Raw genomic sequence first — 14,877 nt, 5'->3', positions numbered from 1 at the left:
TTGAAGGCTCATTTTCCTGCTCCTCCTCCTGTCTATTACATTTCAGTGGACTTTCATAATCCCACATGTTTACATCTGTCTCTGCCTGGGAGCTCCAGCTACTGCCTGGGATGCATAAACTAGAAACATATCGCTGATACAGTCACTCTCACACACTTCTTTTCCTCTGGGCAGTTAGCAAGTTTCAAATAAACACCTGCAGTTAGATAATGGTTTCCTTCTCTTTGCTGTCCTTGCAATGTGCTTCAGAAACTTTCTCCCCCATTGCCACAGATCGAGAGGATTAGGGTGAAGGATGAGGTGAGTGAGATGTCATACTCCACAAGGAAAGAACACTACCTGGGAGATGGTATGTGCTCAGTAAGCATCTGCTGAGTGACCAGAAGAATGGTGAAAAGGAAAGGAGTACAGGCTTCTGAGTCATGCAGACTTGGGTTCAAGTCCCACTTCTGCCACTTAACTGTCTCTGTGATCGAGGGCAAGTTATGTAACTTCTCTGATTCAGTATCCTCATCTATAAAATGGGAACCATGATGCTAATCTTACAGATTTGCTGTAAGGACTAGAGATAATATATTGCTAGTCACTTAGCACAGTGGTCGGCAAACTCATTAGTCAGCAGAGCCAAATATCAACAGTACAATGATTGAAATTTCTTTTGGAGAGCATAGGTAGGTACGTTGTTATTAACTCAAATAGAGTAACTCCTAAGCTGGCCTTTGCTAAAAACTCAAGGGGCCAAAGAGCTGCATATGGCTCTCGAGCCGCAGTTTTCCGACCACTGACTTAGCATACGACTTAACAGGACATAGTATATGCTCACTAAATGGTAGTTACATGAAGCCAGATTTCCTCAAGTCATCTTTGTGCAATGCACACATGGTAGGTAGGAAATAGTTAAACCTAAAACCCCGAAGTGCTACAGCAAACACAGGTGTTTGGTAGAGCCACAGAGGAAGAAGCTATTTTTGTCCTGCCCAGAGCAGGACATCACGGAAAGGCCGAGAGCCACTTCATGAATGGGGGACACATGGAGCCAAGCAATGGGGCAGAGATAGAAAAGCCATTCCCTGGTGGACAGAAAACCACCAAAGGCATTTAAGTAAACTAACTGTGAATGATATAACCCAAGGGGGTTTGACTTGTAAAGAAGCAAATTAGAAAGTGGGGTAGCCAGACTATAGAAGCATACTTGATGAAAATTCTGTCCTAAGAGATGAGCTTATAGAAAGACTAGGAATTCTTTGCAGATAGTGTGGAGATTCTGACTCCCTGAGCTCCCTTCCTCGGCCAGCGTCCTGGGCCGAGGAGCCGTATGGGAAATAGAAGAGGATCAGCAGGTGACAGAGCACTGGGTCACAGGAGAGGATGCCTACTGGCCTAGCTGGCGATGTTGCCCTCGGCTGATCCTGAAGGAGGGTGTCAGAAGTTCCCTGGTGAAGGGGGACTGGACGTTTGAACATCACCTCCCTATATTCTTTGTAGCTTTTGTATATCTCATGATGATTAGGTCATCCTTTCGGTAAGGTATAGGTATTTCATCCTAAGCATGGATTCCATCGTCTTACCTAACCCGTGTGTCCTGGTGGCGTCTGAGTCAGCGGGTGACTGGGCGTTAGGATACAGTCACCCATAGCAACGCTGTTAGGGAAGGTGCCTGGGGAAGGCTGCTCCATCTGGTGTGACCCGTGTTGCCATTGCTCTTTGACTGAAGGACCACAGTTCCTTCTTGTTCCATTTTGTTTCATCTGGAGTCTAGTGAACAGGGAGGTCACTAGCCTTGTTTTCCTCCCCAAACCCATTCGTGCTATTGGTGGGAAGAGGGGAAGGCCCTTGCTAACAGCCAGTATCGCCCTGTCTGTGGAAGGAGGGCGGAGGGGAGGCATCTCTCCTCCCGGTGAACACCTCACTTCTCACCCTCAGCATCTGGCGGAGCTGCTCCGAAGCAGCGCGGTGACATTCTCCAGGGGGGTGGGGGTGGAGGCTCACCTGAGAGGCTGCCTCTTCCATGAGTGACGGGAAGATATTGCAGTTGGGGTTACCGCAGCCTGATGGTAATCCCTTCACACACAGGGTGAGGACGGAGTGTCCCCACACCCACTCCTGAACTCTCAGGGATGGGCCCTGTGCTCTCAGAAGGCAGGGAGGGGTGGGGAGCTCTCTGGGAGGAAGCTTGCTTGACGGGGCTTCAAACCCAGGCACAGCTCGTGCTCCTTTCTACTGCGGAGCTCGACCTCTGCAGCCAAGACTCAAGGAGCCCCAGGCAGGAGCGGAAAAGCAGGATCCACTCTGTCCGTGGAGACCCCCAACCCGGAACTCTGAGCATCCTTATTGGAGACGCTCCATTTCTGTAAATGGTTTTTCTTGGGAACAGAGAGGAGTAATAAAGAACAGAGCTAACAGAAATATAAAGTTTGAAGACAAAACTATATATATATGGCATGTTTGACATAGTGGAGAAAGTTTTTAAAATAATTTTCGGTAAAGCCAAGGATCAGGGAAGGGAAGGAAGGAGTTTTAATTAGAAACGAAAGGCCTTTTTCTTCCTGTCTCCTGCTCTCCACGGCACAGGCACCAATGTGGTCTCTGTGGGACGTTGGAAGCTCACATCTCCCCTCCATCCCGTAGCCCCCTCTGCATAAGGAGGGAGTCAAACTAGACCATCTCTCTGAGGTCCTTTCTGTCTTAATCTTCCGTCCTCCGAGGAGAAAGTAGGAGCAGGTTGATGGAGAAGAAGGACCCAGGCAGCCATAGTGGGAGGTTGGCTACCCCCACTTAGAACGGAGAGGAAGTTTCAGGGCACAGGTGCACCTTCAGCAGCTGTTAGAACATGAAACACTCACCCCTACCACTGGTAAGGAGCATGCTCCAAGGGTCCTGAGTCCCGACCCTCAACAACGGGGGCCTCTTTAGACCTTCTAGAGTCCAGCAACAAGAGGGGAACATCTGGCACTGTGTATGTGTATGTGTGTAGGTGGAAGCTACAAGGATTTCACCAGGTGTTGGGTCAGTTCCTGGCCCTCCATGGCAATCCAGGGAGACAACCTGAAAGAGAAAACCCTTGGTGAGAGAGGTGGGTGGAGGGAAGGGAAGGGAAGGGAAGGGGGAGAGAAAGGAAGAGGGAGAGTCAAGGGAAAGGGATGGATGGAGGAAGGAACTGTAGATCATCTCTGAAAAAAAAAAAAAAAAAAAAAAAAAAAAAAAAAAAAAAAAAGAGGTCTGAATGTCTTGGTTTCTTCTTTTGGCAAAAATATGCCCTGGTTTTGTTGACTACTTCAGCGCAATTCTGCTCTGTGCATTTCAGCAAGACCCTGCCTCCTTTGGGGCCTTCTCTGAGACTTCTGTAGGGAGATCCTGGCAGTGCAGTGGGTAATGGATTGAGGCCTCTTGTAAAAGGTCCCCTGATGTGGTGAATTCCATAAATGGTGGTACGCACCCTCGCGTCTGGCGTTTACATCTCTGGAGAATAAGCTCCCAGGCTGTTCCTGGCAAGATGAAAGAAAGATTTCAGTCAAGAGGCAAAGTGTAGCAAGTAAGTCAGAATTTATTGGCTGCAACAAAAATATACTTAGGACAGTGAGACAAGGAAGGGCATAAAGGAGATAACAGGAGAGCCCAGGCTGGGCTGCTTGGCTCCCTGAGAAGACAGAGAAAAGGGAGGCTTGGAGACAGGTTCAGGGGGTTAGTCCCGAAGCTTCCACTGCCATTGCTCCCCTCGTGGCAAGTCTTACGGGGTGCCATAGGGGGAAGAAGGAGGGATGAAATAGTTTGTAGGTGTGCCCTGGGGGAGAGCTGGGTCCTTCATCCTGAGTGTATTTGTCTCTTGCAGATAGAAATCTTAGGGGAGGTCTCAGGACAGGGTCTCAATTCATCAGCTTTCCAGATGTGCTTTTCCAGGTTTCCACTGATTGGTCGATGCCATTGCAGGGAGTCATTAGTCAATGCAGCTGGTCCTGAGGCAGCCACAGCATCGCTTGCCTGGTTTTGCTGCTTTTCTGGGCCTGGAGCTGAAATACAATTGAGGCCTACGTAGGTGTTATCTTCAGGGAGGAAAAGGTCAGGGATCTAAATCACATGATCAGTGATATGAGATAGGAGGGGTCCAACCTGCATGACCAGTGATATGTTGGGGTAGGATAGGTTACCTTGGGGGCGAGGCTCTTGTTTTCCCAGTTTTTCCCCTTGCTAGGCATTTGGAGCTTTCTGCCTTGGTGAGTTTTTGTACCTGGCCCATCGTCCTTGCTCTGCTCATGTCTGTCTAACTGCCTATAATAAGACTAGTATTTCCAGTGGGTTCTGAGGAACCTACAAGAGGCCCTGGTGTCCTGGTTAATCTCCCAGAGCTGATGCCCCTGACTTCGTTCTCTGACTCAGAGGGAATTGACCTCTTCATGGTGCTGCCAGTAGCTGCCGGACCTGTGCCAGGGCCAGATCTCAGGCTCAGGACAAGTTAGGATGGTGTCAGGGATCAGATGAAAGGCTCTGGGGACAGTGTAGACCTGGTGTTGGAGACAGTGTAGACCTGGCTCAAACCTAGAGTGACCAACCTTCCTGGCTTCTCCAGAATTGTCCTGGTTTTGGCGCTGAAAGTCCTGCATCCCCCCAACACCCCAGTCCCAGGTGGCTGGTCACCCTGTCCTAGGTATGTCTCTTCATAGCTGGTAATTTAACCTCTCTGAACCTTAATTTCCTCATCTGTGAAACAGGATAATGATACCCTCATAGGGTATTTGAGGAGTAAGGTTGATATCTATTCAAAGGTTGTTCAGAAAGCAAGGAGAGGTCGGGTGATGAAAAGAATGTCTTTCTGCCTCTGCCTCAAAAAGGAGTCGCTGCCTCCTCTCCCCAGTGTGTTTCCTGCGGCCTCCCCTAAGATTTTCCAAGTGTCGGTGTGAGGACAGCACTTGAGGATTCTGGAACAGTCTTCAGAAAGCCTGGCAGGCACGCAGAAGGGTGGATTAAGGACCCTCCAGACCCTATGATTATCTGATTAAAGATAAATGGCAGAAGCAGCTGCCTGCTTGCCAAAGTCACTTTTAACAGCTACTTCTTGGGAGTCACAAATAAGGGATTATGGGGCCTTTTCTTTTCAGAGTCTTTGTTGCCCCTCAGCTATCGTCTGCAGAGATGCTTAACTAATAGCTGTGTTCTGAATGACTATTTGCCACTAACTACTGCTTCAGGGCTGAAAGGGGGAAATAAGTCAATTTTCCAAAGGACTCCCTTGCAAGGCGTTTGCAGCACAAGCCAGCGTGGATTTCACAGGCATCTGAATCCCGCAGGACAGGCGGAGGGCTGTCTTGGAGACCAGAAGTGGCAAGCAAGAACTCCGATAACAGAAAGGGAGGGGAATTATTCAAATGCCCTGATGAAAGAAGGCCTTAATCAAAGACACCATAGAAAACAAACTGTGGGCTGATAAGGAGTATTTGGAACACGGAGGTCTCACAAGGATCCAGGCCTTTTCTGAGTAGGATGAAATGACTGGGGGAGATGGTCCTTCATAATTGAGCAGAGCTATGTCAGCACTAACAACCTAACAACCGGAGGGGCCTCTTAGTAGGAAGATGACAAGGGCTGAGGATTATTCAAAAGCACATATCTTCACCATCCCAGTCTTCCCGCCCCCTGCACACATAAAGTAAGAATCGTTAGAATTAGTGCCAGATTCTGATTGAAAAATACAAATCTTCAAAAGTTGGAAGAAATCCAACATGCAAGACTCTGGTACCAGTGATCACTAACTAGTTCCTGTTCAAGGCAATTGATGCACAATTTTGCATAATCAGGGCACCTTTCGGAGTAGAGCGAAAAGGACTCTCCAATCAGGAATTCATTGATTTACATAAACATTAGTGTGATCAGTGGATTCCAATCCTATGGTGCCTCCTTCACATTTACATTCTAAATTAACCATGCGGCAGAATGCCAAGGAGAGAGCAACACTGCTGGGTCTGGGTGGCACACAAAACTTCCCACCAGACTCTGGGGACATTTGCAAAGTAGATGTTTCTAGGTTACCTAATCATCTTTTCTCCTGTGTTTCCCACCCTTTTAAAAAAGAAAATTAAATTCTGCAACAGCTCATTTAAGAGTCAAGAAATTTGATTATCAGAGTATTGCATTAAGGCATGCCCGTTAGACATTGTTGCATAATAAATCACCCCGACGCTTCATGGCTTAAATCAACCACAATCACTTTATTGTCTGTCTTCATTGCTGTGGACAGGAATGTAGGAAGCCTCAGTGGGAAGATTCTGGTCTGGAGTCTGATATGTGGGAGCTGGAACAGCAGAGGGGCTGAGCAGTTGCAGTCTTGCTGGGTGTCTCTCTCCAGGTGGTCTCCCCATAAGCACTGATTTGAGCTTCCTCACAACATGGCAGCCACAGGTAGCTAGATGCTTCAGGGCAAGCATTTCAGCTCCCAAGGCAATAGGACATGGCCTCAGAAGTCATGTAGCATCACTGCTATGGCATTGTGTTGGTTACAAGTAAGTGACAAGCCCACCTAAATCTTACTACTTAATGGAGAAATGGTGAGGTTCTGGAAGAGAAGTGTAAGATGGGAGACCTTGTACAATATGCCAGAAGGTATAAATAACTGAGGATCACGGCTTTTAAATAGACATTTTTATATTTTAAGAAATTAATATGTTAAGCTAAATAAATCTCTAAAAGTACTGAAGAATATTATGTTAACTACCTTTAACCTCTTCTTTTCCATGTTACCTCTGATTCTCTAGGACACAGTGCGCTAGATTCGTTTGCTAGGGCTGCCATAAAAAGGACCACAGACTGAATGGTCTAAACAACAGAAATGTGTTGTTGCACAGTTCTGGAGGCTAGAAGTCTGAGATTCAGGTGTCAGCAGGGTTGATTCTCTCTGAGGTGGTGAGAGAAAATTGTTCCATGCCCTTCCCCTGGCTCCTGGCGCTTAGTTAGCCATCTTTGCTGTTCCTCATTACCCCACTCTCTGCCTCACCTTACATGTTGTTCCACCTGAGTGGAAATCTGTCTGTTTCAGATTTCCTTTATATATGAATACCAGTCACATTGGATTAGGGCACACTCCCTGCTCTAGAATGACCTCATTTTAACTAATTACATCCACAGTGATGCTGTTTCCAAATGAAGTCACAGTCTGAGGTACTGAGGATTAGGACTTCAACATAGGAATTTTGAGGGGACACAAGTCAACCCATAACATGCTTCTTCTTCCCTGAAGGAAGGAGCTTCTTATATACATATACATATACATATACATATACATATACATATACATATACATATACATATACATATATATACATATACATATATATCTCAGAGAGGAAGGGAGAGGGAGAGAGAGATGAAAATATCAATGATGAGAGAGAATCATTGAATGGTTGCCTCCTGCATGCCTCCTACTGGGGATAGAGCCGGCAACCCGGGTATGTGCCCTTGATTGGCATCGAACCTAAGACCCTTCAGTCCACAGGCTGACTGAGCCATACCAGCTAGGATGGAAGGAGCTTCTTTTGATACAGTTTCTGAGAGAATGAATGGAGGAGCAGGGCCCAATCTCAGCTAAAATTTTCAAAATGTCTGTCTGTCTTCTCCTTTCCATTCTCTCTTACCTACCAAACACCCTCTTTAAAAATTAAGTATAGATTTTCATAAAGGCTATTAATGCCATCAGAAGGATTAAATACCCTTCTTATTAAAATGTAGTTATCAAATGTTGGTTATGGAGTCGCATTCCCTCCCAAATTTTCTATAGTCCTAAATGCCCCTGGTTATATATCTTCAAGTTGTTAGGATTATCCAAGACTTTATCCTCCTTGTAACCAGGAGCTCACATATCCAGCAACTTAATTCATCAAGGAGGCTCCAAGAGCAATTTATTGGCTCTGAGGATTCAAGGTTGTCCTCTCTCAGTATTATATAGGCACTAAAGTTTTTACTTTCATTGGAGGTTTAAAGTGAACAGGAAAAACGACAGGCACTTCCTGCTGCCTCATTAAGAAAGCCACACGGCTTTGGCTTTCTTGTCCCAGCACTTACCTTGCATTTGACATTTTCAAAATGCTGTCCGATCATTAAAGCACCAAAGTGACCTGCACAAGGTGATATAATAAATCAGGAGCAGGCCCAGGTGTCAGCCGCCTCATGAACAAGCACTTTGTCCTGTGCAAGCCATATACCTTTCTCTTCCTTCCAGAAGCCAAACATCTGCTTTTCCTTGGCTTTGCAAAGGGAGCAGCAGGAAAGGCAGGAGTGAGCAGGTGCCCAGCAAACTCGGATCATGCTCAGCAGATACCCACTGGGAGCAGGCTTGTTATTATTATTTGTAAAATAATAATCTAGAGCAGAGGTCCTGAAACTTTTTAATGCTGCAACCCTTTAACACAGTTCCTCATGTTGTGGTGACCCTCAACTTTAAAATTATTTTTGTTGCTACTTCATAACTGTAATTTTGCTACTGTTATGAATCGTAATGTAAATACCTATGTTTTCCGATGGTCTTAGGCGACCTTGTTAGCAGTCCCCCTAGAGGGTCTCAGAAATCTTACTGGGAACCTTTAAAATCAAAAGCCCTGAGTCAGCAGCTGGACATCCCAGCAGAATCTCTTTTGTACCCACTGGGCTCTGTCCCAGGGCCCTGAGATCTGGCCGTGGGACAGAGATGAGATCTGAGATATTCCGGTCACATGAACAATAGTGGAAAAGGTATATAGAAAGTGTTCCTTCTAGTCCTGGAATCTTCTTGATCATAGGATCTATTAGAAAGAAGCCCTCTGAAATTTGGTGTAGTGTTTGGTCAAGTCTTAAGCCAAATAAACAATAATTACAACCTTTGAGGACTTTGCTTCATTCTAGGAAGATGCTGTAGGAAAGAATGCCAGATATCTTATGTGGCTGCCTCCCAGGAAGAACGGGAGACACCACGATGCCCTCTATTATTTACAAAGTTCTCATTTTTTTCCCTCTGGTGAGAGAAAATTGCATGTAATTGGTTGGTTCAATACTTGAAGGGAGGGAAATCGAAGGCATGCAAATTGTTTGATTTAGTCTACTTTAAGATGCCATCCTGAGTAGCATGTACCCTTAGGCAGGCCAAAGAAGCAAAAAGCAAACCCAAATAATATTCTCCTCTCCTGAGATACCAAGCATAACCTTTTCCCTGATTTTTTTCTTTAGTTATTTGCTTTAAAGTTGGGTTTCCACTCAGTGTAAGTATAGCTAGTAAGGTATGTTCCACTTTGATCATATAATAGTCATGTGGAGTAACATATGAGCAAGACTATAAGTTGAAGCTTCTCTTTTCTTATTAAAATGCTATTTTGAGCCTACACACCTAAATTCTAAACACAAGGATCTAAGCATTTAGGTCTCTTTTCATAACCATTTCCAAGAAACATTCTATTTTTCTTTTCATCTTGGCTTCTAGGAACCTCAGAGCCAAATTTAGTGCTCAGTTTTACTTTGCATTCTTATTTTAGGTTTTCAGGTATATGTTTACATTCACAGTGTTTATTATTTACCCATAGCTTAAAGATTTTATTTTTTAAAGAGTTGTTTTAGCCTGGCCGGTGTTGCTCAGTGGTTGAGTGTCGGCCTATGAACCAGGAGGTAAAGGTTCCATTCCCAGTCAGGGAAGATGCTCTGGTTGTGGGCTTGATCCCCAGAGTGAGGCGTGCAGTAGCAGCCAATCAATGATTCTCTTTCATCGTTAATGTTTCTATCTCTTTCTCTCCCTCCCCTTTCTCTCAGACATCAATAAACATATTTTTTTTTAAAGAAAGAGTTGTTTTACTACAGGGAATGCTTTGCAGCAAAGAAAAGAGAGAAGATGGTCAGCTGGTCCAAGAACCTTTGATGCATGGTGAGCACGTGAAGATGCTCAGTGGCTACAGAGACCAGTTGAGAATGGAGAGTCAGAGATTATTTAGGACAATATTCCCCAGTCACCAGGCTTTGGCAGTCTTCCATGACCCCTCCCATTCCCTCACTCCCAGATCCAGTCACCAAGGCCCTGGGTTCTGCTCTAGTGATGCCGCTCACATCCCTCCCATTCCATTCATGCCTTATGCTAACACTTCAAGTTCTCATTACCTCATGTCTAGATCATTTCAAAAGCCTCTTAACTTGTCTCTCAGCCTGCATGTCGCTAAGTCACCCCTCCTGTAGCCACCACAATACTCCTAAAAAAAACCAACTTCCACCACATAATTTCACTGTTCAAAACCACCCAATGTCCACCGAATACAGTTAGCTTTTTAGAATGACATTTAGATCCCTTCTTTATCGGATTCCAATCTTCATTGACACACTGCTCTGTCAGGACTCCTCTCAGAATACCAAGAGTTAGCCAGAATTCTGTCCTTGTTATTCCTATCTCCTTTCCCATTCCCCAGCCTTTACCTACACCATTCCCCATGCCTGGCACACCCTCCTGGTCCAGTCTTCGACATCCTGTCTGTCCATTATAACCCAACGTGGTCACCCTCTGTGCTCTGATACCTTCCTTCCTCCCTTCCAGGGAAATGGAACTTCTCCCTTATCTAAATTATACCATTCATTTGACACTGCCTTATATTACAAATTCACCCTTTTTGGTTTATGCTCTGTTTTCCCTGTTACACTGTGACTGTTCTACAGCCAAAGGAGTGCAGGAGACAGATGCTGGGGTGGCTCTGACATGGGAGGCAGTTGAACAGCCTGGTGGTTATACTTGTTGGCTCAGGAATCAGACAGGCTCTGTACTAACTTACTGACTAGGCAATGTTTACCAAGACACCTTATTTCTCAGCATTCCCATCTGTAAAATGGGGGTGGGTTGGGGGGAATGTTGTTGTGAGGATTCAATGAATTAATATGTAGAGAGCCCTTTCCCAGTGCCTGGAATATAAATAAATCTCAATTAATTTTAGTTATTATTTCCAATATTATCAAATAAGAAAAGAGAATTTATGATGTCTAGACTCCACAAAAATTACTCTTTAGTCCTAGCCAGTTTGGCTCAGTGGATAGAGAATCAGCCTTTGGACTGAAGGGTCCCAGGTTCCATTCCAGTCAAAGGCACATACCTCGGTTGCAGGCTCAATTCCTGGCCCTGGTCAGGGCATGTGCAAGAGGCAACCAATTAATGTGACGTGTTTCTCTCACATTGATGTTTCTCTTTATCTCTCAACATCCCTTCCACTCTCTCTAAAAATCAATGGAAAAAATGCCCTCTGGTAGGGATTAACAAAACAAACAAAAATTACCTTATTTAATTAATTTGACATCCCTGTTAGGTAATAGTATGTCAGAGCTATGGAGCCATGACCAGCCCTGTACTGCTAAATCAGGACTTTTACATGTGAGAGAAATATACCTCAGTCACATTTAGGCCATGTTTGATGTCCCTGTTGCAGCTGAACTTAATTCTAACAGGCATGATTCCTGTCATTCTGGTGCTGGAAATAGTAGAACTTCTCTCTTAGTGGCCATTAGGAACGTCATTTCTAGCAGTTTACACAAATTCTATTAACAGGGAATGCCCCAATTTCAATCTCACTCTAGAAGTGAGAAGGAAGATATGAGATTGAAGAATGTGTGTGTGTGTGTGTGTGTGTGTGTGTGTGTGTGTGAGAGAGAGAGAGAGAGAGAGAGAGAGAGAGAGAGCAAGAGAGAGAGAGGAGTGATAAATCAGAGACACAACACCCTCTTATCCCACCCCCTTCTTGATGCCGGAGCTTGTCCTTTCAATATCTCTGTGAATTCTAGCTATTCATGTCCTCAGATTCCCTTGCAGCTAAGGCATAGATATGAGATCCAATTTAATCTAACTTACCTGTAAAGTCTGCTGAGGGTCTTATGGGAAATTCTTTCTTCACTGGGTTTAATCTGGTTTGCATGTGTGCCTGGAACTGCTGGCGCCATCTTGTTAGTAGGAGGGAGACGTAGCTGATTCACGGAGGAAGGCAGAGCCTGGAGGTGGACGAAATCTGGGTCCTGATGACAAAATTGATCAAACTCAATTGAACTGAATCCAGCTTATTGCTCTGTGCAATAATGTCCTTATTTGCTTAATTAATTTTGGTTAGATATTATGTTACTTGTAGCAAAAGTATCCTTACTGATGCAGTGGCCAAATGCATTTTAATATTCTAGGCTATAATGTTATATCTTTTAAATTTTTTATTTATTGATTGATTTTAGAGAGGAAGGAAGGGGGAGAGGTAGAAAGAAACATCAATGGTGAGAATCATTGATAGACTGCCTCCTGCATTCCCCCTACTGGGTATCAAGCCCAAAACCTGGCATGTGCCCTGAGCAGGAATCCAACAGTGACTTCCTGGTTCACAGGTCAACACTCAACCACTGAGCCACACCAGCCAGGCTATCATGCGATATCTTCATAGGCCATCCTAATCAACACAAATGATTCTTGCCCTTGCTAGCATGTTACTTCCCCATTTTCTAATTGAAGACAGGCTCGGGAAATGCTATATCCACTTAATGGGAGATTATACAGCTAAGTAATCTGAGTTTGAAATATGGCTTTACCTTTGTGACCTTGGGCAAATAACTTTTCTGTACCTCAATTTCCTTAACCATTGAATGGGGAAAATAACCATCCTGCCTCATAGGATTGTACTGAGGATCAAATGAGCGAATGCATATCAAATAGTTAGAACAGTGCCTGGCCTATAGCAAGTCATCAGTCAATTTATATCAGCTCTATTTTCATCCTCTCGAGCAGTGCTCCCTTCTGTACGTTTCCAAGCATTTTGTCGTCCCATTTTCCACCCACATTCTCCTTTGCCAAGCACTCCTGGGAATAGCTGAAATGCAGGACAGTTCTCTTCCTAGCATGCACACCACAAGATCATCAGAAAAGAAGTTTAGCTAGCAGAAAGTAACAAATATTTTGTATGAAAGCACCAGACAAAAATTCCCTACACTCCTCAGCTCCCATGCTCTGGGTGTCCTTCACCCCATACACTGAGACAGGGGTGACAAGGGCTCCTCAGAATTGGCTTTCCCACAGGTCTCTGAGGTGTGCCCTTAGCACTGACCTCTATAACCTGAGTGAATAGAAATGGGAAAACCCCACAGATCCTCTTACATCATTATCACTTTTCACTTTTCCGCCTGTCATTTCTCACCTTCTTTAGCATTTTGTTGGCCTAAGAATCTCTTTTTTTTTCTTCTTCTTCTCTTGGGAGACCCCCTTTCCCATCCATGATGATTGGAGATCCCTGTCTGACTACCATGCCCAGGGCCTGCAGAAGCCGTTTCAGTTTCTTACTTCTGCACTATGCTTGTCAATCTAGGTTGGGCTTCAGCCAATGCTTCTTTATATCTTATCTTTGGAGCCCTTGGCAGCTCTCAAAACACTTTGGTCTAAGTTATTTAATCTTCACAAAAATCTTGTATGGAGTATGTTTCCATTCCAAAGCAGAGTCCTTGGGGACCTTTTTCCCCTTTCCCGCAGAGATCAAGGGCAGAGGGACAAAAATACTTCACTTTCTTTACAGTGTGAATCTGAGGCAATCTGGACTTTGTCTGGTTTGATCTCAGCAGTAAGTAGTTCTGGTGGAAGGAGAGCAAAGACACTGCAGAAGTCACTAAAAGTCCACCTGAAACTTGAGGATTTGGCTTTTGAAGGAAAAACAAACACTGGATACCTATCAGGGCATGGGATCTGGTTCTGACTTCTAACTGGTGGTCCAATGTAAAATAGGAGGACAGGAAAGAAGAAAGCTCTGGAAACTAGCTGGCTTAACAATGTACTTTTTGGTATTTTGTTAAGCCCTTTGTATGTGTGAACCTCAAGAAAGAATATATCTGCCAAGAAGGACTTCTCGTGATTAACTGGGCCCACATTCATAGCCAGAAGCTAGCAGCCAATGCTGACAGAAGCCTCTCACGCATACTGCATTTTAAGAAAAAGCCAGACTGAACTTTCAACCTCCTATACTCTTCTCCTGCATTATGAGTTGATCACTATAATGGAGCTCCAGGTATTGTCTTTACGCCAATGGACTGAGACTTGTCCTGTCCAATTAGAACTGTCTCAACTACAGTATATCCTCATTTACATCTACACTGAGAAGTCAGAGTAGCTCAATAACAACCAATCAGAACACAGGAAGCAAGCCAATCAGGACCTTGCAATTTAGATCAATCAGAGCTACCTGATTTGGGCTTCTCATTTGCATAAAAATTGACCCATCAGGAACCAGGGTTGGAACTTTCTCAATAAAAGCAGCTTTCCTTTGTCTAGACTCTAGGTAGAGCACACTTTTGGTTTCCACTGGCGGCTGAGTTTCCCAGGTTTGCAAACTGTTCACCTGAATAAAGTTTCTCCTCTTGTAGTGTCTCAGATTGAGGACATTTGTTGACATATGAGACCAAAGAAGCACGATATTTGGCACCCTTCAAATTAAAGATGCTCTGTTGATTTATTTTCCAAGAGCCACTCAAACACTTACATTAGAAATGACTAGACCAGGCTGGTGCCATTTGGAGGCTTAGCCCATCTGGTTTCCAGATGACCTAATAAATTTATAATTTTTTTTTTTAAAGAAATGATTGAAATGCAAAACTCTGGGGGGTGAGGGCATGTGAGGGAGTGGGGGGGGGGAGTCAATGGTAAAATATGTACACATATAATACCTTAATTAAAAAAAAAGAAAGAAAGAAAAAAAAAAGAAAAGAAATGACTAGGCTAGAAGCTGAGGAGAACACCCTGTCCCCTTCAAGAGTGGAGGTTTGAGATTCTGTGTGTGAAGCTGATGTGCAGTTGAGGTTTGCCTAAACAGGACTGCAGGTTTGTGGACCTTTGGTTGCTGCATTCTGGAAGGCGCAAGGAGAGGCAGGCCTCCACGTGTGGGCTGGTAC

Source organism: Pipistrellus hanaki, assembly GCF_964339955.1.
Source record: "Pipistrellus hanaki genome assembly, chromosome: 1".
Taxonomy (NCBI): domain Eukaryota; kingdom Metazoa; phylum Chordata; class Mammalia; order Chiroptera; family Vespertilionidae; genus Pipistrellus; species Pipistrellus hanaki.
Note: the sequence above shows the minus strand (reverse complement) of the source record.